General features: G+C 41.3%; 1 pseudogene; it reads left to right on the top strand.

Annotated features, from left to right (window-relative positions):
- The first annotated feature begins 8,654 nt into the window (after positions 1-8,654).
- LOC113916090 lies at positions 8,655-21,317 on the top strand (annotated as a pseudogene).
- The last annotated feature ends 2,740 nt before the right edge of the window (positions 21,318-24,057 follow it).

Here is a 24,057-nt window from a genome sequence, read left to right as displayed (position 1 = left end):
GGTACAAGGCAAGCTGTCAACATCGGATTACCTTTTCCCTGACGAATGTATAAATAGTACTTAAATTCTAGTTTGTAAGCCCCCCACGGACATGGAAACATGGGCTCCATTTTCATCCGATCACCTTGTGTCTTGTATTTAAAGAAACATAAAAAAGCAGTTCCGAAAACACAGAGAGGAAAGAAATGGACATGAAGGGTAAAAGTGATCTAATAAGCTCAGGGGGTCCCTGAGAGACTGATGAGCAGAAAGCTGCCCTGGTTCTGGCAGCATTCCAGCCCCAGTCCACATGCCCTTGCTGCCCAGAATAATTAACAAAGCAGGAAAAATAATGTATCTAAACAAGAAAGGAGTGGTATTTTTATGATGTCAAGACATTTTACTGATTGAATATCCCTCTAGAAAAAATTGCAAAGGGAATAAACCTGCAAATTACCACAGAAAATACACAGTGTAGGATAATAGAAGGGGATTTTTAAAGATGAAATAATAAAAGACTTTTCTGAATGCTTTAAAGCACTGGGTTTTATACGAAAACAATGAATTGTGGATCACTACATCAAAAACTAATGATGTATTGTATGGTGACTAACATAACATAATATAATAAAATTTAAAAAAAATGCAAAACTTTTGGAATCAGAAAATCAGGTTTTGAATGTCAGATCTACCACATATATGCCGTTTGAACTTGGGAGAGACAACTAACCCATTTCAAATATGAATATCCTTACTCAAATAGTGGGGATAGAAGCATCCATCCTCCTAGGGTGGCAGACAGCGTTAGTCAGTATAAGTAAAAAGCCTATAATATAGTTCCTTCCTGTGAGTAGATGAATGATTATCACAGGTGAAGAGATTTGACTGAGTTTTTTCTTCTATCTCACAAATACCTCCATCATTTCCATGCCTCTTGGTAATGAAGTATTACAAAGTAAAGCTAGTTAGCATACCCCTTTTTGCATATGAAACACAATTTTTCATGTAAATACTCACAGTGAGAGAAGATGCTGAGAAATGTATGTCTCAAGAACTGCTGTTGCAAGGGAATAGCTACCGGAATGGGCCTGGGGCTTTCTATAAATAAAGAACATGCTCAAAACCACCACATCTTAAAAAGTTCACTGCACATGCCTCCAAGCTAATACTCTGTTTTCCTACTCCCCTAAGCTGCAAAACTCAATATGTTCTCCTTTCACTGGAACCACTTTATGTCCCCCATTTCCTTCCTCTGTCGCATCCAACTGGACTTCCATTCCCACCATGTAACGTCAACAATGATGCCTGTATTGCTGGGTCCTATGGACACTTCTCTTTTGAACACACTACGTAAATTAATTATAAATGAGTCTACCTAGCCTCAGGTGACCTCAGATAAAAGTTATCAACTTCCATTCTCTCTGATCCTTTCCTGAAATACCTGTTGAGCTCTGAGACTCACCTGGGAGGGGTGTATTAGATGAAAGTCTCTGTGTGGAGGCCTGAATTTATCCCTAGATAGTTGATGATGGAGACTGAAGCTCTGTTCCCAGACAGGAGAGCAAGAAGGAGTGAAACATGGGTCCCCCAGCCAGATTTTGGAACACAAAACCATAATAACCATGTTCTGGCCAATTCAAGATTTGACATGCTGAAGTTCTGCTGACGTTCTCTGGTAGAGGAGATATTTAAAGCTCTGTATATTGGGCGCCTGGGTGGCTCAGTCGTTAAGCATCTGCCTTCAGCTCAGGTCATGATCCCAGGGTCCCAGGAGTCCCATCGGGCTCCCTGCTCAGCGGGAAGCCTGCTTCTCCCTCTTCCACTCCACCTGCTTGTGTTCCTGCTCTCGCTGTCTCTCTCTGTCAAATAAATAAAATCTTTAAAAAAAAAAAGTTCTGTATATCTGCTCATTAAGCACTTTTCCCATTATTACTCCTACCTTGGCACGCTCCGTTCCCAGTAGGCCACTGGTCTGGACAGAAAGGAAATTTTTCCTGCTGAGACTCTGTTCCTGGGAGACCAGATTAGAAGTCAGGTGAATCCAGTTTTGTATTCCTCGTTCTCATGAACTTGCCTGTCTTCCAGAGGTCAAACCTCTTTGTGCTTTCCCTTAACCTTGAGATGATAATTTATTTAGTTGAGGGTTAACTTTACCATTTATACTTTTGGGGTGATGTTTACCATTTACAGTTTTGGGGTGATGTTAATAAATAAGCCATGTGATCCTCTTCATGTGTGGTTTGGAAAGGAATGTCTAAGTACTCAGCCTGGAGTCTGAAATAAATTCTGTGTTTGATTCTTCAAAGTGAGGGCTCCTGAGTTGACATCAAATATACCTCTCAAAAAGACTTTTAGTAGGCAGAATAATGTCCCCAAAATATCTCCACATCTTAATCTATAGAATCTTTGGTTATGTCTTGTGTCATGGCAAGGGAGAATTAAGGTTGCAAATAGTATTAACATTGCTAGTCATTTGACCCTAGGAAAAAGTTATTCTGGTTATCCAGCTGGGCTAAATAGATCACAAGGGTCCTCCAATTGTAGAAGAGGGAGGCAGAAGACTTGGAGTCAGAGAGAGATTTTGAGATACTATTTTGCTGGCTTTGAAGATAAAGGGAGGGTACATGAGCCAGAGAGTATAGGTGGCTCTAAAGCAGGAATAGGCAAGTAAACCTATTCTCCCCAGACCTCCAGAATGAACTCTTCTATGCAGACCATAGTCTGCATAGAAGTGAATTTAGCCCAGGGAGACCTATTTCAGACTTCTGACTTCCAGAACTATCAGAAAACAAACTGATTTCTTTTAAGACAGCAGTATGGTAATTTGTTGCAACCACAATAAAAATCAAATCCAGACGTTTAGCCAATAATACTTTGTTCAAGAGAAATTAATTTAGCCTTGGATCTTATTCATTTATATTCTCTTGGATAAGGATATTCAGTATTGAAATCCTATTGAAGTAGAAAAAGAAACCGAGGAAGCCACAGAGAAATGGAACATTCCATGTTCATGGATTTGAAGAATAAACATCATTAAAATGTCTATGCTGCCCAGAACAATTTACACTTTCAATGCAATCCCTATCTGAATAACATTGACATTTTTCACAGAGCTGGAACAAACAATCCTAAAATTTCGAATCAGAAAAATGGAATCAGAATCAGAAAAAACCCTGAATCACCAGGGGAATGTTGAAAAAGAAAACTAAAGCTGGGGGCCTCACAATGCCTGACTTCAAGCTATATTACAAAGCCGTAGTCATCAAGTCTGCATGGTTTTGGCACAAAACAGGCATATAGATCAATGGAACAGAATAGAGAGCCCAGAAATGGATGCTCAACTCTATCGTCAATTAATCTCGACAAGCAGGAAAGAACATCCAATGGAAAAAAAGACAGTCTCTTCAATAAATGGTGCTGGGAAAACTGGACAACCCCATGCAGAAGAATGAAGCTAACCATTCTCTTGCCCAATACACAAAGATAAACTCAGAATGGATGAAAGACCTCAATATGAGACCGGAATCCATCAAAATCCTGGAGGAGAATATAGGCAGTAACCTCTGACATTGGCCACAGCAACTTCTTTCAGGACCCATCTCTAAATACAAGGGAAAGAAAAGCAAAAATGAACTTTTGGGACTTCATCAAGTTAAAAAGCTTCTGCAAGGCAAAGGAAACAGTCAACAAAGCTAAGAGTCAATCCACGGAATGGAGAAGATATTTTCAAATGACATAATAGATAAAGGGCTGACATCCAGGATCTATAAAGAACTTCTCAAACTCAATACCCAAAAAACAAGTAATCTAGTCAAGAAATGGCAGAAGACATGAACGGACACTTCTCCAAAGAAGACATACAAATGGCTAACAGACACATGAAAAATGTTCAACATCACTAGCTATCAGCAAAATACAAATTAAAACCCCATTGAGATACCACCTTACACCAGTTAGAATGGCAGAAATTAACAAGACAGGAAACAACAAATGTTGGCAAGGTTATGGAGAAAGGGGAACCCTCTTACACTGTTGGTGGGAATGCAAGCTGGTACAGTCACTCTGAAAAACAGTATGGAGTTTACTCAAGATGTTAAAATTGGAGCTACCCTATGACCCAGCAATTGCACTACTAAGTATTTACCCCAAAGATACAGATGTAGTAAAATGAAGGGGCACATTCATCCCAATGTTCATAGCAGCAATGTCCACAATAGCCAAACTGTGGAAGGGGCTGAGATGCCCTTCAACAGACGAATGGATAAAGAAGATGTGGTCCATATATACAATGGAATATTACTCAGCCATCAGAAAGGATGAATACCCACCACTTGCATCAACATGGATGGAACTGGAGGGTATTATCCTAAGTGAAATAAGTCAAGCAGAGAAAGACAACTATCCTATGGTTTTGCTCATATGTGTAACATAAGGAATAGTGTGGAGGACCACAGGGGATGGGAGGGAAAACTGAATTGTAAGAAATCAGAGAGGGAGAAAACCATTAGAGTCTCTGGACTATGATAAAGAAACTGAAGTTTACAGAAGGGATGGAGGAGGGGGGATGGGGTAACCAGGTGATGGGCATTAAGGAGGGCACGGGTTGGGATGAGCACTGGATGTTATAGGCAACTAATGAATAGTTGAACACTATAACAAAAACTTATGATGTACTGTACGTTGGGTAACTGAATATAGTAAAAAAAAAAAAATGATTTTAGTGCCATTTTATTGCTTGTGTCCCTGTTTCTGTAGATTGCTTCTGTCACTTTCTGATCTATGTGACTCTTTAGGTCTCTCTTTGCTTACAGTATCCCCCTTAATATTTCTTGCAGGGGTGGCTTGGTGGTTAACATATTCTTTTACTTTCTGTCTGTCCTGGAAACTCTTCATATCTAGTTCTATTCTGAATTGCAGCCTTGCTGCATAAAGTATTGGCTGCATGTTTTTCTCATTTAGTACCCTGAATATATTTTGCCAGCCTTTTCTGGCTTGCCAGGTTTCTGTGGACAGGTCTGATGTTAATCTGATATTCCCCTCTCTGTAGGTAAGGAACCCCTGTCTTTTTTTTTTTTAAGATTTTATTTATTTATTTGACAGTGAGAGAGACAGCGAGAGAGGGAAAACAAACAGGGGTAGTGCGAGAGGGAGAAGCAGGCTTCCCACTGAGCAGGGAGCCTGATTCGGGGCTTGATTCCAGGATTCTGGGATCATGACCCGAGCTGAAGGCAGATGTTTAATGACTGAGCCACTCAGGCACCCCAAGAAAACCCCTGTCTTGAACTGCTCTCAGGATTCTCACTTTTTCTCTAAAACTTGCAAGCTTCACTTATATGTTGGGGCATTGATTTGATTTTATTGATTTTGGGAGGTGTCCTCTCTGCCTCTTGGACATGAATGCTTGTTTCCTTCCCCAGATTAGGGAAGTTCTCGGTCATGATTTGCTCAAATATACCTTTTAGCCTTCTCTCTCTTTCCACCCACTCTTGGATCCCAATGATTCTGACACTGGTTCTTTTCAATGCATCATTAAATTCTCCAAGCCTGTCATCTTGGGCTGGTAGTTTTTTTTCTCTCTCTTTTCCTTAGCTTCCTTCTTTTCCATCATCCTGTCCTCTAGATCAGTTACTCTCTCTTCTGCCTCATTGACTCTAGCTGTTAGAGCATCCAATTTAGACTGTATATCAGTTATAGCATTTTTAATTTCAGCCTGATTAGATCTCATTTCTGCACTTAGAGATTCTCTACTGTCCTATACACTTTTCTCAAGCCCAGCTATTAACTTTATAATTGCTATCCTGAATTTCACCTCTGACATCTTACTTATATCCATATCGATTAGATTTGTGGCAGAGATGTTACCTCTGCTTCTTTCTTTTGTTGCGACTTCCTCCTTCTAGTCATTTTGCCCAGAGAAGAATGGGTGAGTGGAATCCAAAATATCAACCATGTCCCAAACAAAATACACACTAGAGAAATCCGAAGTTGTCAGAAACCAAAACAAGACAGCAAACAAAATCAAAGTAAAACAGAATGAAAAAGAAAAAGAGAATGAAAAAAAAAGAAGAAGATCAAAGGGGATGGGGGCTATAATCTCATAAGGTGGACAAAGCAGGGTGATCCACTTGTTCCTGAGTGTATTTTGCTCTGTATGTTAGAAGACACTACCTCCTAAAATTTCAAAGAAATAAAAACCTATATATATAAGTTATATATAAAAGTTCTGTATATATATAAAATTGAATAGAGTGAAAAAAGCCAAAAATGAAGCATATATCTATAAAATGTAGATGTAACAAATAAAAGTTAAAAAGCGACTTAAAAACATGGAATTGGTAAAATAAGGAACTAGTTGAAGTGAGAAACAAGAAAAAAAGGAAATGGAAAATTTTGGACTGAAGATCAACAAAATCATGAGAAAAAACCTCCAGCTCTATATACTATTCCCCTGGCCCTGGAGTTTTACAGTCTTGTGGGATCCATAAAGTAGTTTGCATATGATCTTCCAGTTTGTCTTGTGGGGAGGTGCCTGCTGTGCTGGTTCTCAGGTGTCTTTTCCCGGTAAGAGTTGCACAGCCTATTGCCAGGAGGCTGGACTCAGTGTAAGCTGGTCCTCTGTGTGGCTTTTTTTTCCTCTGAAGCCTTTCCGCTGCTCTTTAGAGGATCAGAATAAAAATGGCTGTGGCCCAATATCTGGCCCCACATCTGAAAGATCCCAATCCCCCCCTCTTCAGTAAACCCTCTGGGACAAACAGTCCTCATTTTTGTGTGTGCCAAACTCAGCAGACTCCTGCGGGTGTGTGCCCACAGCAATCCTCCCGGGAAGGAGTTGAGGGACCCACGTCACAGCCGTTTGTATGCAGTGGGGCTGAGAGTGGTCACCGGCTGGCTCTTGTGTGTGTGTGTGTGTGTGTGTGTGTGTGTGTGTGTGTGTGTGTGTGTACACTCATTCCTCATTCCGCCATTCTGGGGGATGGCTGAGTTTCGCCCTACTGTCCTTTCTGGGGCCGCTGCCCTGAGAGCTGTTGCCTGGTCATGGGCGCACCTGTTTTGCCCCTCCTGGGAGATGGCAGATAGTCAGCACATCCTAGTGCTTATCAACATACTCAGGGGAGAGCTGTCACCCGACCAGCCAGGTTTGCGGTTTATGGTGACCCGAGCTGAAAGTCCGTTCCTGGGCTTGCTGCCTGCAACAAGTTTCCCTGCTCCACTGCTTGGGCACTCTACTGGCTCAGGCACCCCAGCTCCTTCTGTGACTCCTGGGATCCTGAGACTACACTGACCCACCTTAGAATTCTGCCCTTTTCATCTCCTGAGCCCCTTTCAGAAAGCGATGTCTCTCACTGGAGCAGGTTTCTAACGGTTCTCATCTTGCCCTCCTGGGCTATATCATTTCCACCAGCCAGCTTATGGAGGCTCCCTCCCTCTCCCCTGTCTCTCTTCCGATATCTCCCCACAGATTCATGTCTCCACACCTCCTACCTTGCAAAAAGCAGTTGCTTTTCTTCTTGTAGAGCTCCAGATATGTTTTCTTATATCTCAGGCTGAATTCATGGGTGTTCAGAATGGTCTGATAGATATCCTGCTAAATTCAAGGGACCAGATGAAACGAGGTCCCCTACTCTTCCACCATCTTACCTGTCTTGAAGTGGATTCTTGCTCTTCACTCCTTCTCAGTTCTTCTTGCTTCTCTTCTCAGAGCATCATTTCAGGGCCCCCCCTCCTCCTGCAGCAGGAAACGACACTCCCATATGTCTGCTTACCTCTCGGGTCCTGCTTTATTCCAATGTTCACCATTCCTCTTATCTGTGAAGCACTGACTGACTGAGGCAGCCCTGCAGAGTGAGAAGAGCCTTGACTTGGAGTCATAAAATGTGCAGGATTTCTAACCCTAACTTTAAAAACAAAACATGCCCAAATATAACATCAGCATAATATGTGGTGCTTATTTACTTTTAAGAATGATATTTAAAGAAATTCTACTCAAAGAAAGAAGAGAGAAGGCATAATGTCTGACTTTCCAATGACAAAGAACAGCGTGTCACAAAGGGGCGCCTGAGTGGCTCAGATGGTTAAGCGTCTGCCTTCCGCTTGGGTCATGATCCCAGGGTCCTGGGATTGAGCCCCGCATCGGACTCCCTGCTCAGTGGGGAGCCTGCTTCTCCCTCTGCCTCTCTCTCTCTCTCTCTCTCTGACTTTCATGAATAAATAAATAAAACATTAAAAAAAAACAGCGTGTCACAAATGACCATGCAAAATAATATAATACAATCTGGGTCACAGAAGCAATGGAAATCATTATGAAATTTACAAATATTTGCTTTGAAAAGCTGAATACAGGATTCATACACAGTGTCTGGAATAGTTAAGACTAATGTACAAATATTATTCCTTCTACACAGATGGTAGAAAACAGCCCTGATTATTGAGCTCCTATTTTGCCTACATATTATGTAAGGAAGTTTGAGGGATGGTATAGAGGAAAATGAAAGTGAGGAGATGAAAAGTAAAGGACTGAAACCCACAGACGTTCTAGACCAGCACTACTCAGTCATGAATGAACAGGGAAATCCCCCATGATCTTGTCACAATGTGGATTCTGATTCAGCAAGTCTGAATGTGGCCTGGGACTCTGCATTCAGAGTAGCTCTGGGCAATGCTGCTCCTGCTGGTCCATGGACCACACTCTGAGTAGCCAGGCTAAAAGGGGCACAACCGCTTTGGAACTAGGACTACATTTCCAGATGGCAGTGGCAGCAGAGGGAAGGATGGAAGCATTTCAAATTCCCCACCCAAGGCAATTATAACAGGATAGTACTTTATTAATCCATTCACTGGAAATTAAAGGCAATCACATTTCTGTGCTGTCCATGTGATGGTCATTGGATACTGATTTTTTCCCTTTCCTGCTCCTTCTTTCATCCACATGGAATCAGGAAATCAAACACATACTTCAGAGTTTCTCCTCCTGGGACTTTGAGCGAAGCCCGAGGTTCAATTCATGCTCTTAGGGTTGTTTCTGTCCATATACTTGATCACGTTCACTGGGAACCTGCTCATCATCCTGGCCATCTGCTCAGACTCCCACCTCCACAAGCCCATGTACTTCTTCCTCACCAACCTGTCCTTTGCTGACATCTGTTTCACCTCCACCACCATCTTCAAGATGCTGTGGAACATCCAGATTCAGAGCAAAGTCATAACCTATGAAGCCTGCCTCATGCAGGTTTATTTCCTCACACTCTTTGCTGTGTCGGACATCTTTCTTCTGACCGTGATGGCCTATGACCATTTTGTGGCCACGTGTCACCCCCTGAAATACTTAGTTATCATGAACCCCCAGCTCTGTGGGCTGCTGACCTTGGAATCCTGGTGCATCAGTGTCCCGGGCTCCCTGTTGGAGATTTGATGTTTTTGAGGCTGTCCTTCTGCACAAACATGGATATCTTACCCTTTTTTTGGGATCTTCCTCAAGTCCTGAAGCTTGCCTGTTCTGACACCCTCATCGATAACATAGTGGTGTATTCTGCAACTGGGAGTATGGCCATGATTCCTTTCCATGGAATGCTTTCTTCTTACTATCAAATTGTTTCTTCCATACCCAGCATTTCCTCAGCTGTGGGCAAAACAAAGCCTTTTCCAATGTGGGTCTCACTTCTCAGTGGTCTCCTTGTTCTACGGCACAGGCCTTGGGGTTGACCTCACTTCTGCAGGGACTTCATCCTCTAGGACGAGTCTGGTGGCCTCGGTGAAGTACACCATTGTCACCCACATGCTGAACCCCTTCATCTACAGCTTGAGGGACAGGGACATGAAGGGGGCCCTGAGCAGGCTTCTCAGGAGGGTGGTGCCTTTCAGCATCAGGAACCATTACAAGACTCTCCTGAGTAGCTGGGCCCACAATATGGAGGCCCAGAGATCCTGGCTTCTTTCATCTCACTATCTTTATTTTTTCCCAGGTGTACACATTTTAAAGCAGTTCTCTCCTTGGGTCTTCCTTGTCTTCTCTATTTTTCTTCTTCTTGTCTTTTATTTGTCTTCTCTATTTTTCTTCAGGTTATATCCTGGGTTCCCCTTTTCACTTTATAACCAGTCATTTTCTTTCATTTTTTTTAAATTTTTTATTGTTATGTTAATCACCATATATTACATCATTAGTTTTTGGTGCAGTGTTCCATGATTCATTGTTTGTTCATAACACCCAGTTCTCTATGCAGAACGTGCCCTCCTCAATACCCATCACCAGGCTAACCCATCCCCCTACCCCCTCCCCTCTAGAACCCTCAGTTTGTTTTTCAGAGTCCATCATCTCTCATGGTTCGTCTCCCCCTCTGACATACTCCCCTTTTCTTCCTCTCCTGTTATCTTCTTCTTTTTCTTTTTTCTTAAAATATGTTGCGTTATTGGTTTCAGAAGTACAGATCTGTGATTCAACAGTCTAGCAATATTCACAGCGCTCACCGTAGCACATAGCCTCCCCAATGTCTATCACCAAGCCACCCCATCCCTCCCACCCCCAACCACTCCAGTAACACTCAGTTTGTTTCCTGAGATTAAGAATTCCTCATATCAGTGAGGTCATGTGATACATGACTTTCTTTGATTGACTTATTTCACTCAGCATAACACCCTCCAGTTCCATCCACGTCATTGCAAATGGCAAGATCTCATTCCTTTTGATGGCTGCATAATATTCCATTGTGTATATATACCACCTCTTCTTTATCCATTCATCTGTCGATGGACATCTTGGCTCTTTCCACAGTTTGGCTATTGTGGACATTGCTGCTATAAACATTGGGGTACACGTACCCCTTCGGGTCCCTACATTTGTATCTTTGTGGTAAATACCCAGTAGTGCACTTGCTGGATCGAATGGTAGCTCTAATTTCAACTGTTTGAGGAACCTCCATACTGTTTTCCAGAGTGGTTGCACCAGCTTGCATTCCCACCAACAGTGTAGGAGGGTTCCCCTTTCTCCACATCCCCGCCAACATCTGTCGTTCCCTGACTTGTTAATTTTAGCCATTCTGACGGGAGTGAGGTGGTTTCTCATCGAGGTTTTGATTTGGATTTCCCTGATGCCGAGCGATGCTGAGCACTTTTTATTGTGCCTGTTCACCATTTCGATGTCTTCTTTGGAGAAATGTCTGTTCATGTCTTCTGCCCATTTCTTGATTGGATTATTTGTTCTTTGGGTGTTGAGTTTGATAAGTTCTTTATAGATTTTGGATACTAGCCCTTTATCTGATATGTCATTTGCAAATATTTTCTCCCATTCTGTCGGTTGTCTTTTGGTTTTGTGGACTGTTTCTTTTGCTGTGCAAAAGCTTTTTATCTTGATGAAATCCCAATAGTTCATTTTTGCTCTGGCTTCCCGTGCCTTTGGCGATGTTTCTAGGAAGAAGTTGCTGCGGCTAAGATCGAAAAAGTTGCTACCTGTGTTCTCCTTTAGGATTTGGATGGACTCCTGTCTCACGTTTAGGTCTTTCAACCATTTGGAGTCTATTTTTGTGTGTGGTGTAAGGAAATGGTCCAGGTTCATTCTTCTGCATGTGGCTGTCCAATTTTCCCAACACCATTTGTTGAAGAGACTGTCTTTTTGCCATTGGACATTCTTTCCTGCTTTGTCAAAGATGAGTTGACCATAGAGTTGAGGGTCCATTTCTGGGCTCTCGATTCTGTTCCATTGATCTATGTGTCTGTTTTTGTGCCAGTACCATACTGTCTTGATGATGACAGCTTTGTAATAGAGCTGGAAGTCCGGAATTGTGATGCCGCCAGCTTTGCTTTTCTTTTTCAGTATTCCTCTGGCTATTCTGGGTCTCTTCTGGTTCCATACAAATTTTAGGATTATTTGTTCCATTTCTTTGAAAGAAGTGGATGGTATTTTGATGGGGATTGCATTGAATGTGTAGATTGCTCTAGGTAGCATTGACATCTTCACAATGTTGATTCTCCCAATCCATGAGCATGGAACGTTTTTCCATTTCTTTGTGTCTTCTTCAATTTCTTTCCTGAGTATTTTATAGTTTTCTGAGTACAGATCCTTTGCCTCTTTGGTTAGATTTATTCCTAGGTATCTAATGTTTTGGGTGCAATTGTAAATGGGATAGACTCCTTGATTTGCCTCTCTTCTGTCTTGTTGTTGGTGTACAGGAATGCCACTGATTTCTGTGCATTGATTTTATAGCCTGCTACTTGACTGAATTCCTGTATGAGTTCTAGCAGTTTTGGGGTGGAGTCTTTTGGGTTTTCCACATACAGTATCATATCATCTGCAAAGAGTGAGAGTTTGACTTCCTCTTTGCCGATTTGGATGCCTTTGATTTCTTTTTGTTGTCTGATTGCTGTGGCTAGGACTTCTAATACTATGTTGAATAGCAGTGGTGAGAGTGGACATCCCTGCCGCGTTCCTGACCTTAGGGAGAAAGCTCTCAGCTTTTCCCCATTGAGAATGATATTCGCTGTAGATTTTTCATAGATGGCTTTTATGATATTGAGGTATGTACCCTCTATCCCTATACTCTGAAGAGTTTTGATCAAGAAAGGATGTTGTACTTTGTCAAATGCTTTTTCTGCAACTATTGAGAGGATCATATGTTTCTTGTTCTTTCTGTTGTTAATGTATTGTATCACGTTGATTGTTTTGCGGATGTTGAACCAGCCTTGCAGCCCAGGAATAAATCCCACTTGGTCGTGGTGAATAATCCTTTTAATGTACTGTTGGATCCTATTGGCTAGTATTTCTGTGAGAATTTTTGCATTCATATTCATCAAGGATATTGGTCTGTAATTCTCCTTTTTGATGGGGTCTTTGTCTGGTTTTGGGATCAAGGTAATGCTGGCCTCATAAAATGAATTTGGAAGTTTCCCTTCCATGTCTATTTTTTGGAACAGTTTCAGGAGAATAGGTATTAATTCTTCTTGAAATGTCTGATAGAATTCCCCTGGGAAGCCATCTGGCCCTGGGCTTTTGTTTCTTGGGAGATTTTTGATCACTGCTTCAATTTCCTTAGTGGTTATAGGTCTGTTCAGGTTTTCTATTTCTTCCTGGTTCAATTTTGGTAGTTGATACATCTCTAGGAATGCACCCATTTCTTCCAGGTTATCTAATTTGCTGGCATAGAGTTGCTCATAATATGTTCTTATAATTGTTTGTATTTCTTTGGTGTTGGTTGTGATCTCTCCTCTTTCATTCATGATTTTGTTGATTTGGGTCATTTCTCTTTTCTTTTTGATCAGTCTGGCCAGGGGTTTATCAATCTTGTGAATTCTTTCAAAGAACCAGCTCCTAGTTTCGTTGATCTGTTCTACTGTTCTTTTGGTTTCTAGTTCATTGATTTCTGCTCTGATCTTTATGATTTCTCTTCTCCTGCTGGGTTTAGGCTTTCTTTGCTGTTCTTTCTCCAGCTCCTTTAGGTGTAGGGTTAGGTTGTGTATTTGAGACCTTTCTTGTTTCTTGAGAAAGGCTTGTATTGCTATATACTTTCCTCTCAGGACTGCCTTTGCTGTATCCCAAAGATTTTGAACAGTTGTGTTTTCATTTTTATTGGTTACCATGAATTTTTTTAATTCTTCTTTAATTTCTTGGTTGACCCATTCATTCTTTAGTAGGATGCTCTTTAGCCTCCATGTATTTGAGTTCTTTCCGACTTTCCTCTTGTGGTTGAGTTCTAGTTTCAAAGCATTGTGGTCTGAAAATATGCAGGGAATGATCCCAATCTTTTGGTACCAGTTGAGACCTGATTTGTGACCTAGGATGTGATCAATTCTGGAGAATGTTCCATGGGCACTAGAGAAGAATGTGTATTCCGTTGCTTTGGGATTGAATGTTCTGAATATGTCTGTGAAGTCCATTTGGTCCAGTGTGTCATTTAAAGTCTTTATTTCCTTGTTGATCTTTTGCTTAGATGATCTGTCCATTTCAGTCAGGGGGGTGTTAAAGTCCCCCACTATTATTGTATTGTTGTCAATGTGTTTCTTTGCTTTTGTTATTAATTGCCTTATATAATTGGCTGCTCCCATGTTCGGGGCATAGATATTTACAATTGTTAGATCTTCTTGTTGGATAGACCCTTTAAGTAGGATATAGTGTCCTTCCTCATCTCTTATTACAGTCTTTGTTTTAAAATCTAGTGTGTCTGATAGAAGGATTGCCACCCCAGCTTTCTTTTGGTGTCCATTAGCATGGTACATGGTTTTCCACCCCCTCACTTTCAACCTGGGGGTGTCTTTGGGTCTAAAATGAGTCTCTTGCAGACAGCATATTGATGGGTCTTGTTTTTTAATCCAATCTGATAGGCTGTGTCTTTTGATTGGGGCATTTAGCCCATTTACATTCAGGGTAACTATTGAAAGGTATGCATTTAGTGCCATTGTATTACCTGTAAGGTGACTGTTAACTGTCTGTTGTCTGTGTTCGTTTCTGCTCTTTGCTGCTTTTACGTTCTCTCTTTGCTTAGAGGACCCCTCTCAATATTTCTTGGAGGGCTGGTTTCGTGTTTGCAAATTCCTTTAGTTTTTGTTTGTTCTGGAAGCTTTTTATCTCTCCTTCTATTTTCAATGATAGCCTAGCTGGATATAGTATTCTTGGCTGCATATTTTTCTCGTTTAGTGCTCTGAAGATATCTTGCCAGTCCTTTCTGGCCTGCCAGGTCTCTGTGGATAGGTCTGTTGCCAATCTAATGTTTCTACCATTGTAGGTTACATATCTCTTCTCCCGAGCTGCTTTCAGGATTTTCTCTTTGTCTCTGAGACTCGTAAGTTTTACTATTAGATGTCGGGGTGTTGACCTATTAGTATTGATTTTGAGAGGGGTTCTCTGTGCCTCCTGGATTTTAATGCCTGTTTCCTTCCACACATTAGGGAAGTTCTCTGCTATTATTTGCTCCAATATACCTTCTGCCCCCCTCTCTCTCTCTTCTTCTTCCGGGATCCCAATTATTCTAATGTTGTTTCGTCTTATCGTATCACTTATCTCTTGAATTCTGCCCTCGTGATCCTGTAGTTGTTTCTCTCTCTTTTTCTCAGCCTCTTTATTTTCCATCATTTGGTCTTCTATATCGCTGATTCTCTCTTCTGCCTCATTTATCCTAGCATTTAGTGCCCCCATTTTTGATTGCACCTCATCAATAGCCTTTTTGATTTCGATTTGGTTAGATTTTAGTTCTTTTATTTCTCCAGAAAGGGTTTCTCTAATAACTTCCACGCTTTCTTCAAGCCCAGCTAGTATCTTTAAAGTCATGATTCTGAACTCTAGGTCCGAGATCGTACTAATGTCCGTATTGAGTAGGTCCCTGGCTGACGGTACTACCTCTTGTTCTTTTTGCTGAGGTGATTTCTTTCGTCTTGTCCTTTTGTCCAGAGGAGAATAGATGAATGAGAGAACAAAATGCTAACAGGTTTACAACGTCCCCAGCAAATATACTGTATACAAATCAGAAAAGACCTGAAACTGGGGGAAAAGAAAGGGAAAGAAAGAAAAAAGAAAGAGAAAAAGGAAAAAAAAAAGAAAAAAAAGATAAAAACAAAAACAAAACAATACAAAAAAAGCAGAATATGATCAAATATGATCAGGCTAGTGCATAGATCAGTGCCACACACTAGATTTTGGGCGTATTTTGGTCTGTTAGAAAAAAGTGCCTCCTAAAATTTTACAGGAAGAAAGACATATATGTACAAAATAAGGGTTGATACAATGAAGGGATGGAAGATGACTGTAAAGATGAGAATTATAAAAGATTTTATAAAAGGACTTGGTAAGATAAGTTGTTTGAAAAAAGAAAGAAGATTTAAGAAAAAAAAAAAAGGAAAAAGGGAGAGAATGTGATCAGGCAGGAGACTAGAACAAAACCATACACTAGTGATTTAGGGTATATTTTGATCTGTTAGAAGAAACTGTACCTCAAAATTTTAAAGAGAGAACAACTTATATATATATGCGAAAAATAAGGGTAACTACTATGAAGTGATAAAATATGACTCTAAAAATGAAAAATAAAAAATGTTTTTTTTTTTTTAAAAGAGATTGATAAGATGTTGGTTGAAAAAGGGAAAAAGAAAAATAAAAAAAAACAGTCAACAAAAATTAACTTTGATGAAATAATGAATCATGGTAAAAAAAAAAAAAAGAAGCCATGAATCTATGTGCAGTATTCCCCTAGCGCTGGAGTTCTCCCATTCTCCTTGGTGGATCAACTTGGTCTTGGCTTGCTGGCTGTTTGTGCTGATCTTCTGGGGGAGGGGCTTGTTGCTGTGGTTTCCAAATGTCTTTGCCGGAGGCGGAATTGCCCCGCCCTTGTCGGTCCGGGCTAAGGAAGCTGCTCCGGTTTGCTCTCAGGAGCTTTTGTTCCCTGCAAGCTCTCAGTACAGCTTTGGAGGACCAGGGCAGAAATGGTGGCCTCCCAATCTCCACCCGGAGGAGCTGAGAACTCGGGGCCCCGCTCCTCAGTGTGCCCCCAGAGAAAAGTAGGCACTTCCGTGTCCCCGGTCTCCGGCCGCACTCCGTGCTCACCCGGCCTGTGATCGAGCGTTGCTATCTCTGGCACCCGACCCCGCGCGGAGTGTCCAAACCCAGCAGATCCCTGCAGTGCGTTCCCGCACCGCTCCTCCCCGGGAAGGAAGGGGTGTCTCCCCGGATCTGCTGCTTGTTGGGTCCCTGCTGGGGGAGCCGTGCCCCGACTGGGCCGCAGATCACAGTTTATGGCAACCCCGAGCTGAGAGCCCGCGACTCTGCTCCGTCTCTGCAGCCGGCTTCCCCGCTCTGATACCTGGGAGCTCTGGCGCACTCAGGCACCCCCGGTCTCTCTGTGACCCCAAGGGTCCTCAGACCACACTGTCCCGGGAGGATTCCACCCCCCGCTTAGCCACTGCAGCGACGTCCCTCAGCGGAGCCGACTTCTAAAAGGTCTGATTTTGTGCTCCGCGACTCTATCACTTGCCAGAAGCGGCCGGCGGAGGCCCCTCCCCCACCGTCTGTCTTCCCGAATATCACCTCGATTCACTTCTCCGCATGTCCTACCTTCCAGTAAGTGGTCGCTTCTCTGTTCAGAGAGTTGTTGCTACTCTCCTGTTCGATCTCCTGTTGAGTTCGTAGGTGTTCAGAATGGTTTGATCCCTATTCAGCTGAATTCCTGAGACCAGACGAAATCTAGGTCTCCTACTCCTCCGCCATCTTGCTCCGCCAACCTATAACCAGTCATTTTCATTTGGTGTGACTACAACCTGGTATTTTTCTCCGTAATCTTCGGTAATCGTTTGGATTTCTTAAAAAAAAAAAAAAATAAGTCAAATCTCATGTAGTTAATATCCATACTCAGAGTCATGCAATGTGTGCCTATTTTGGAAATGTCCCGAAAACTCACTTACAGAAATGTTTTCTCAGGTCATGTGAATAAAATCAACTCAAAGATCTGACTCTCCCCCTTTTTCCTGATCTGATTCACTTTCCATACAGTCACATCAAATTTACTAAATTTCTCTGCTCATCCACAATATAGATTTCTTGAATTTTAGAACTCTCTCTTACTTATCTTTGAAACTGCAGTGCTTACTATAGTTCTCAGGATGGAGTTTATGGCCAGTGAATTTTTGTTGAGTGAAAAATAGATGTGTGGGTGGTTAAATACAGTCAGGACCAGAACATGAAATGTATTGATTTAATGAAAACTGTTGAGATAGAAAACACATTTGGTGTTTTTGTTTTGTTTTGTTTGTTTGTTTTTAGTAGGTCCCAGGAGGACCCAAGGTGGGGCTTGAACTCAGAACCCTGTGATCATCACCTGAGCTGAGATCAAGAGTCAGTCATTTCACTGAGCTACACAGGTGCCTCAAGAAATTTGGTTATTGTTATGGATCTTGATAACAAAAAGTAATAATAGCACTCTACCAGTACTGATTAAGTGTTTATACACATTATCTAATTTAAGTTTTCCAATAATACTTATGTGATTAGTATCATTCTCCTATTGTTAGGGAGGAGGTGGAGCTTATGGTATCTAGCTGACTCACTCAGGGTCAAGGCTGTGGTGAAAAGGCTCACCCCTTCTGAGGTCTGTAGAGGGCTGCCTGGTTCAGATGCTCTCTCAGGCATCAGATTATGTTGCCTCCAGCCAAATTTTATTATAATAACAGTTTAACCCATAACACATAAACATGCATTTCTGGAAGTCAGCTCCCCAGCTAAGAAATGTTCTGTGTTTGGGGGCTGCAGGCTTACAAATAAATAAAATTCTACAGTGATATTTATTATGGTTTCCTTAATATTATAATTTCACTTCATTTGATTGTTACAAAGCTTAGCACATTTTTGCATGTATATGTTTATTCACAGGTATTCTTCCTATATTTTTCATTTGCACCTTAGATCATTTCTCATCTTAGGTATTTTTATTCTCATTGATTTAAAAGAACTTTTTACATGGTTACACTTTATATTTTGTAATATCCAATGTGTTGTAAATATTTTTCTTACATTTACACTTATTTTTAAATTTTCTTTATTGTTGGACCTGTAGATTTTCATGTGCTGGAATCCATCAATTATTATTCTCAATTCTTTTACTTCCATCTGGTTTATGTTCAGAGGATTAATTTAATCTTTCTTCTAGAAGTCCACTGCAGTTTTATATTTTTTCTACAGGTTCATTTTAGTCATTGTATTTTTCTACAAATTCACTCAATGCCAAAAAGTTGTTGGCATTAAGATAGAAATTTAAAAACAATGAATTGCGGATCACTACATCAAAAACTAATGATATATTGTATGGTGACTAACATAACATAATAAAATTTTTAAAAAGGTGGATTTCTACAAAGAATAAAAAAAAGATAGAAATTTAATGTTATTGTATTTCTGACTAATAGCAAATTGACCAAGCACCATTTATTTCCAAAGCCTTGCTTTCCTCATTGATTTTGATTCCACTTTTATAATATAACAGTTTTTTCTTAATAAGATTTGTGTTTTCTTATTCTCCTGTCTTGACACCAATAGGCTTAAGCCAATTTCACAATGTTTTGATAAACGCAAAGGGGTAACCTGCTTTCTTGCCTTCTCCAGCTTTTAGAGACTGCCTGCATCCCTTGTCCTATGGCCCTGCCCCTCCATCTTCAATGCCTGCAGTGGCTGGCTGAGTCTTTCTCATGTTTCATCTCTTGGACTCTTATTGCTGCCTCCTTTATCCATTCACGGACCCTTGTGATTACAATGGCTTTATCCAAATAACCCCAGATAAACTATTTTAAAGTCAGGTTATTAGCAATCCTCATTCCTTCAATAACTTTAATTCCTTTTCTCTTGTAACCTAATATTTTCACAGGTTCTGGGGATTGGGATGTGGACATTTTTGGAAGGCCATCATTCTGCCTAATATACCAGATGACACAAATTTGCCCAAATGTATGTGAGCTGAAATCTCTTAGTGGAGCGTCTAGGAAAACATGTATTTTCCTAAAAAAAAAAAAAAAATCCTCAAAATGGTGAAATAGGAGTTTTCGCTCTTCTTTTCCCCAAGGGCACTATTTTTGACAATAGCTCATGGGTGACAGTACCTTCGTGGAAGTACAGGGGTCCAATGAAGAAACTCAAGCCTAAAATTGGAGGAAAATACAGCCAGCATTGAACACACTGAAGAGAGTAAGAGGAACAATTACATTTTACCCACGTACCCTCTATCCTAAGGCAGCACATTCAGTGCTACAGGAGATCTTCTTGGCCAGGGAATTCTCCTGTGGATGAATGTGAGTGTGTGAGTGAACGCCTGTTTTCCCCACCTGTGCAGGATGCTGCCAGTGACACACACTTCATTCCCAACCCACCCAGAAAACTGTCCCAGACGCAGAGGAATCCTGGACTTAATTCCAGACCTAAAGGAGACCTTTTTTGGTGTCATAATGAGCTTAGGAAATGTGGAACTTAGATGGTCACAATAGTCCCTGTGGATGGAGCACCAGCTCTGGGCCAGGGAATTTCCTGTGTGTTCTAAAATATTACTAATTTCTCAGACCGAATCCTTAGATGGACTTTCTCCAGTTTACCGATAAGGGAACAAAGGCTTTAAAGGTTCATTTCCTGTCATGAGGGAAAAGTGACACCTGTAAACTTGTTTGACTACCTAAGGTCAGATCTGAGGTGGGGGGGGGTTGGTTCTGGTAGAAGAAGAACACACCTGGCTCTGACACCGGACCACAGCCTTAACACACAAGGCAACATCAATGACTGGGATCTAGTTACAGATGCAGGATCTCTGGGCCACCCTAGACATGCCAAATTAGTAGCAACACTTCCCATGCTATGACAGTCAAAAATTTCTCCAGATATTTTCAAGTGTCCTCTGGAGGCAAAATCATCCCTGGTTGAGAACCCCTGGCCTATCTTGTTGCATTCAAGTCAAAGCACATCAGTTCATAATGACCCAGTTCATAATTCTGGGTCGATCATTCAACCCTTCCAAGTCACATTTCTATAAATATGCAATGAGGCTCATCATTTTATGGTCATCATAGAATGTCTTTTGCACAAAATAAATGAGGCCATCCATATAAGATTCTAAGCTTAGCCCACGGTGCCTTAAGTGATCTAAATGCATTTCTTATACACCCAACTGTTTTAAAAGTGAAGGACTAAATGTCAACTTTTAACCTGTATTAAAATCATTAAGCTCCTAATTGATTTTTCAAAAGAATTATGAACAAAAGGATTGTTGTACCCATGGTTTTATAGCAAAGGAACACACTGTTGCTTGTTGAAGAAGGAAGAGCAATTTTCTAGAGCTATCAGGAGTTGTGGTCCCACCAGGAGTCAACGTTTTGGAGACCCAGGGGGCATGGTCAAGACAGCTTCCTCAGGCTTAGATTTGGAAAAAAACTTTCACTCAGGGCTGTGGAAAGTCTCAGTGTTAGAGCTCTAGAAGCCAGGCAAGTTCAGGGAGGTGTGATAAGCATTGGATGCACTTGAATTCTAACCTGGTCTCTTGGGAACAAGAATCTACAGGAAAAAATTCTATTCTGTCCAGATAAGTTCCCATGGGAAGATGTGCTCAAGGGTTGGAGTAATAATGGGAAAAGTGTCTAATGAACAGGGATAGGGAACAGATATAGCAAACATAAGGAGTTGTAAATTATCTCCTCTTCTGCAGCCCCTGGGCATCTTCAACCTTGAACGTGAGGAGATACGGTTTTTGCATTTGGATTCCTACATCTGCTGGGGGACCCATGCTTCACACCTTCCTGCTGTCTTGTCTGGAAACAAAGCTTCGGTCTCCATCATCAGCCATCCAGCGGGGGATTCAGACCTCCACATGGAGACCTTCCTCTCAGAGACCCCATTCCGGTGAGTCTCAAAGCTCAGCCGGTATTTCAGGAAAGGTTCAGAGAAAATGGAAGCAGAAAGCTTTTACCTGAGGTCACCTGACAGCCTATCCAGCCAAGCCTGGAGCCAAGTGATCACTGTGTTTGTTGGAGTGGTGAACTCATTCATTTCTAGTCAATTTATTTAATATGTGAAAAAAAGAAATCAGAGAAAGGCAATTATCATATGATCTCACTGATATGAGGAATTTGAGGAAAAAGATAGAGGATCATAGGGGACGGGAGGGAAGAATCAAACAAGACAAAACCAGAGAGGGAAACAAACCATAAGAGACTCTTAATCTCAGGAAACAAACAGGGTTGCTGCAGGGGAGCGGGTTGGGAGGGATGGGGTGACTGGGTGATGGATATTGGGGAGGGTATGTGCTATGGTGAGCGCTGTGAATTGTGTAAGACTGATGAATCACAGACCTGTACCTCTGAAACAAATAATACAGTATGTGTTAATAAAAAAAAAAAAGAAGTATCTGTGAACTCGGCAATACAAGGATTACTGTAGATAATTAAGTGGTGGGAATAAAGTCCAGTTGGATTAGACTAAAGAAGGAATGGGAGGCATTCTCTTTAGGAAAATGTGAACACCTCAAGGAGATTTGCAGTAAGGGGGAATATGAAAATAGACTATTAGGGATGAATGCGGGTGCAGAGCAGTGAGGGCATTTACAAAATACTTTTACTGGGCTTCTAGGTGGCTCAGTCAGTAAGCTTCGGGCTCTTGGTTTTGGCTCAGGTCATGATCTCTGGTTCCAGGGATCAAATCCTGTTCCAGGTCTGTGTTCAGTGGGGGGTCTGTTTGAGATTCTTTTTTTTACCTTTCCCTCTACGCCTCCCCTTGATTGCACTCTCTCTCTCAAATAAATGAATAAATCTTTAAAAAAATAAAAATAAAAAATATTTAGGATGGGGTATATTGGACCAAATTTGTATTCATCAGAAAGATCCAGTCCAATGGAGGGAGGCACTACTTGCAACTGCTGTTCTTGAGACATACATTTCACAGAATCCTCTCTCACATTAGGTATTCACTTAAAAAGTTTGTTTAAAACATAAACAGGCTTATGCAAAAGGGCTTATTTTGCACTCAGTTCATTACCTGGAGGCAGAATATATTCTGGGTTTTACTAGCCATTTACTTTATCTATGGCAAATTATCTGTGCAAGTTCTTTGCTCTATATCCTGGGGTATGAGGATTTTTATTCTTGCTTTTGTTTGTGTGTTGTTCTTGCTGAATCATTTTCTTTCTTTCTTTCTTTTTTTTTTTTGATTGCATTCTTTCAACCAAATAATTACAAATGTTGAAGCCAAATTTGCCATCTGCTGTTTAATTCTTGTATGTATGCACAGATCTATTTGGTAGCTAGTGTGAGAGATTATAAATTCTGAGTGGTCAAATCTATCAGGCAGTCATATGGCTCAAGGAGGAAAACCATGAAATGATTTGCTATGCACCCTGACTGCATATGATGCACTCTGATATTTTCTATTGTGTCTTATTTATTCTACCGTGTTATATTCTTACAAAACCACAGTCTGACCCCACAAATGTTTCCAATCTCAGAATATGGAAAACATTTCTCTCCCATGTCCTCCATTCCTGTGCTAGTTGCTCCCTGCTTCTGTTCTCTCTCTCATCACTGAGCACAGAGTCTCTCATTCCTTCCCGAAAATTTATTTGCTCCTACTGTTCCCGACCAAAATATGTCTGGGGTAAAGGGTAGGAGTCTGTATAACATGCCCCACGGCACTTTCAGTCTAGCAGGGAAATATACATGGAATTAAATAAAAGTTACACAGTGATAATCCCTCCATCCAAATTATTGCAAGAGAAAGTGTCCTTTTTCTGGGGGAACATTAAAATACAAAACAAAGCAAAAACAAATTCATGAAGGAGATGACACTTTGCAGTCTGAAAGAGGCGATGGGATTTGAAGATAGGAGGTGAATAATCCCAAATAGATCAGGGCAGCCGGTGTATGGCGGCTCAGCCTGGAGACTAGGGCTTCAGGTGAAGCTACAGCTCAGGTTCAATGTTTGTGAGATCGATGTGTGTGAGGCAGCGTGAGTGGGAAGCTGGTGTGGGTCAGGGGAGGCCAGCCAAAAGCTGGAAGCTATGGAATTTGGGGTTCAGTCTCCAGTAGGGAGTCACCTGGAAAGGGTTAAGGTGGAGAGTTGGACAGTAACTTAACTGCAATATAGAAAGAGCATTCTGGGTAAATGTGAATATTGGCTAGAGGGCGCCCCCTGTGGTAGGTGTAGAGATGACAAGGGACTGAAATAAGGCTGTGGAACTGGGGACCCAAGAGGTTGGGAAGCGATGGGGACATTGAAAGAAGAGAAAGTAGCCAGATCTCATCACCAGTGATAAGCATTCATTATCAACAGGTGGGAACTAGGCTAAGGTCTTTTCATATATTCACTAAATCTGTCAACCACCTTAGCAGGAAGGACACCTCGAGACCTCCTATTTCGGGGAGGATATTAACATTTAGGACAGTTTGGTTGGCCCTCCAAATTCAAATAGCAAATATACATAGATCCAAAATTCAAAACCCAAGTTTCTGATTATAAAACTTTTGCATTTTACATCGTTTAGAAAAGTTTTTTTTTTTTTTAGCAAATAATCTTTTAAAATCCCCCACTTTTGTTGTACTGTGTGTATTTCTTTTTGTGAATTGTGGGTGTCTTCCCTTTGCTTGTTATTCCGG

Source organism: Zalophus californianus, chromosome 1, assembly GCF_009762305.2.
Source record: "Zalophus californianus isolate mZalCal1 chromosome 1, mZalCal1.pri.v2, whole genome shotgun sequence".
Taxonomy (NCBI): domain Eukaryota; kingdom Metazoa; phylum Chordata; class Mammalia; order Carnivora; family Otariidae; genus Zalophus; species Zalophus californianus.
This window is presented reverse-complemented; position numbering and strand designations above follow the sequence as displayed.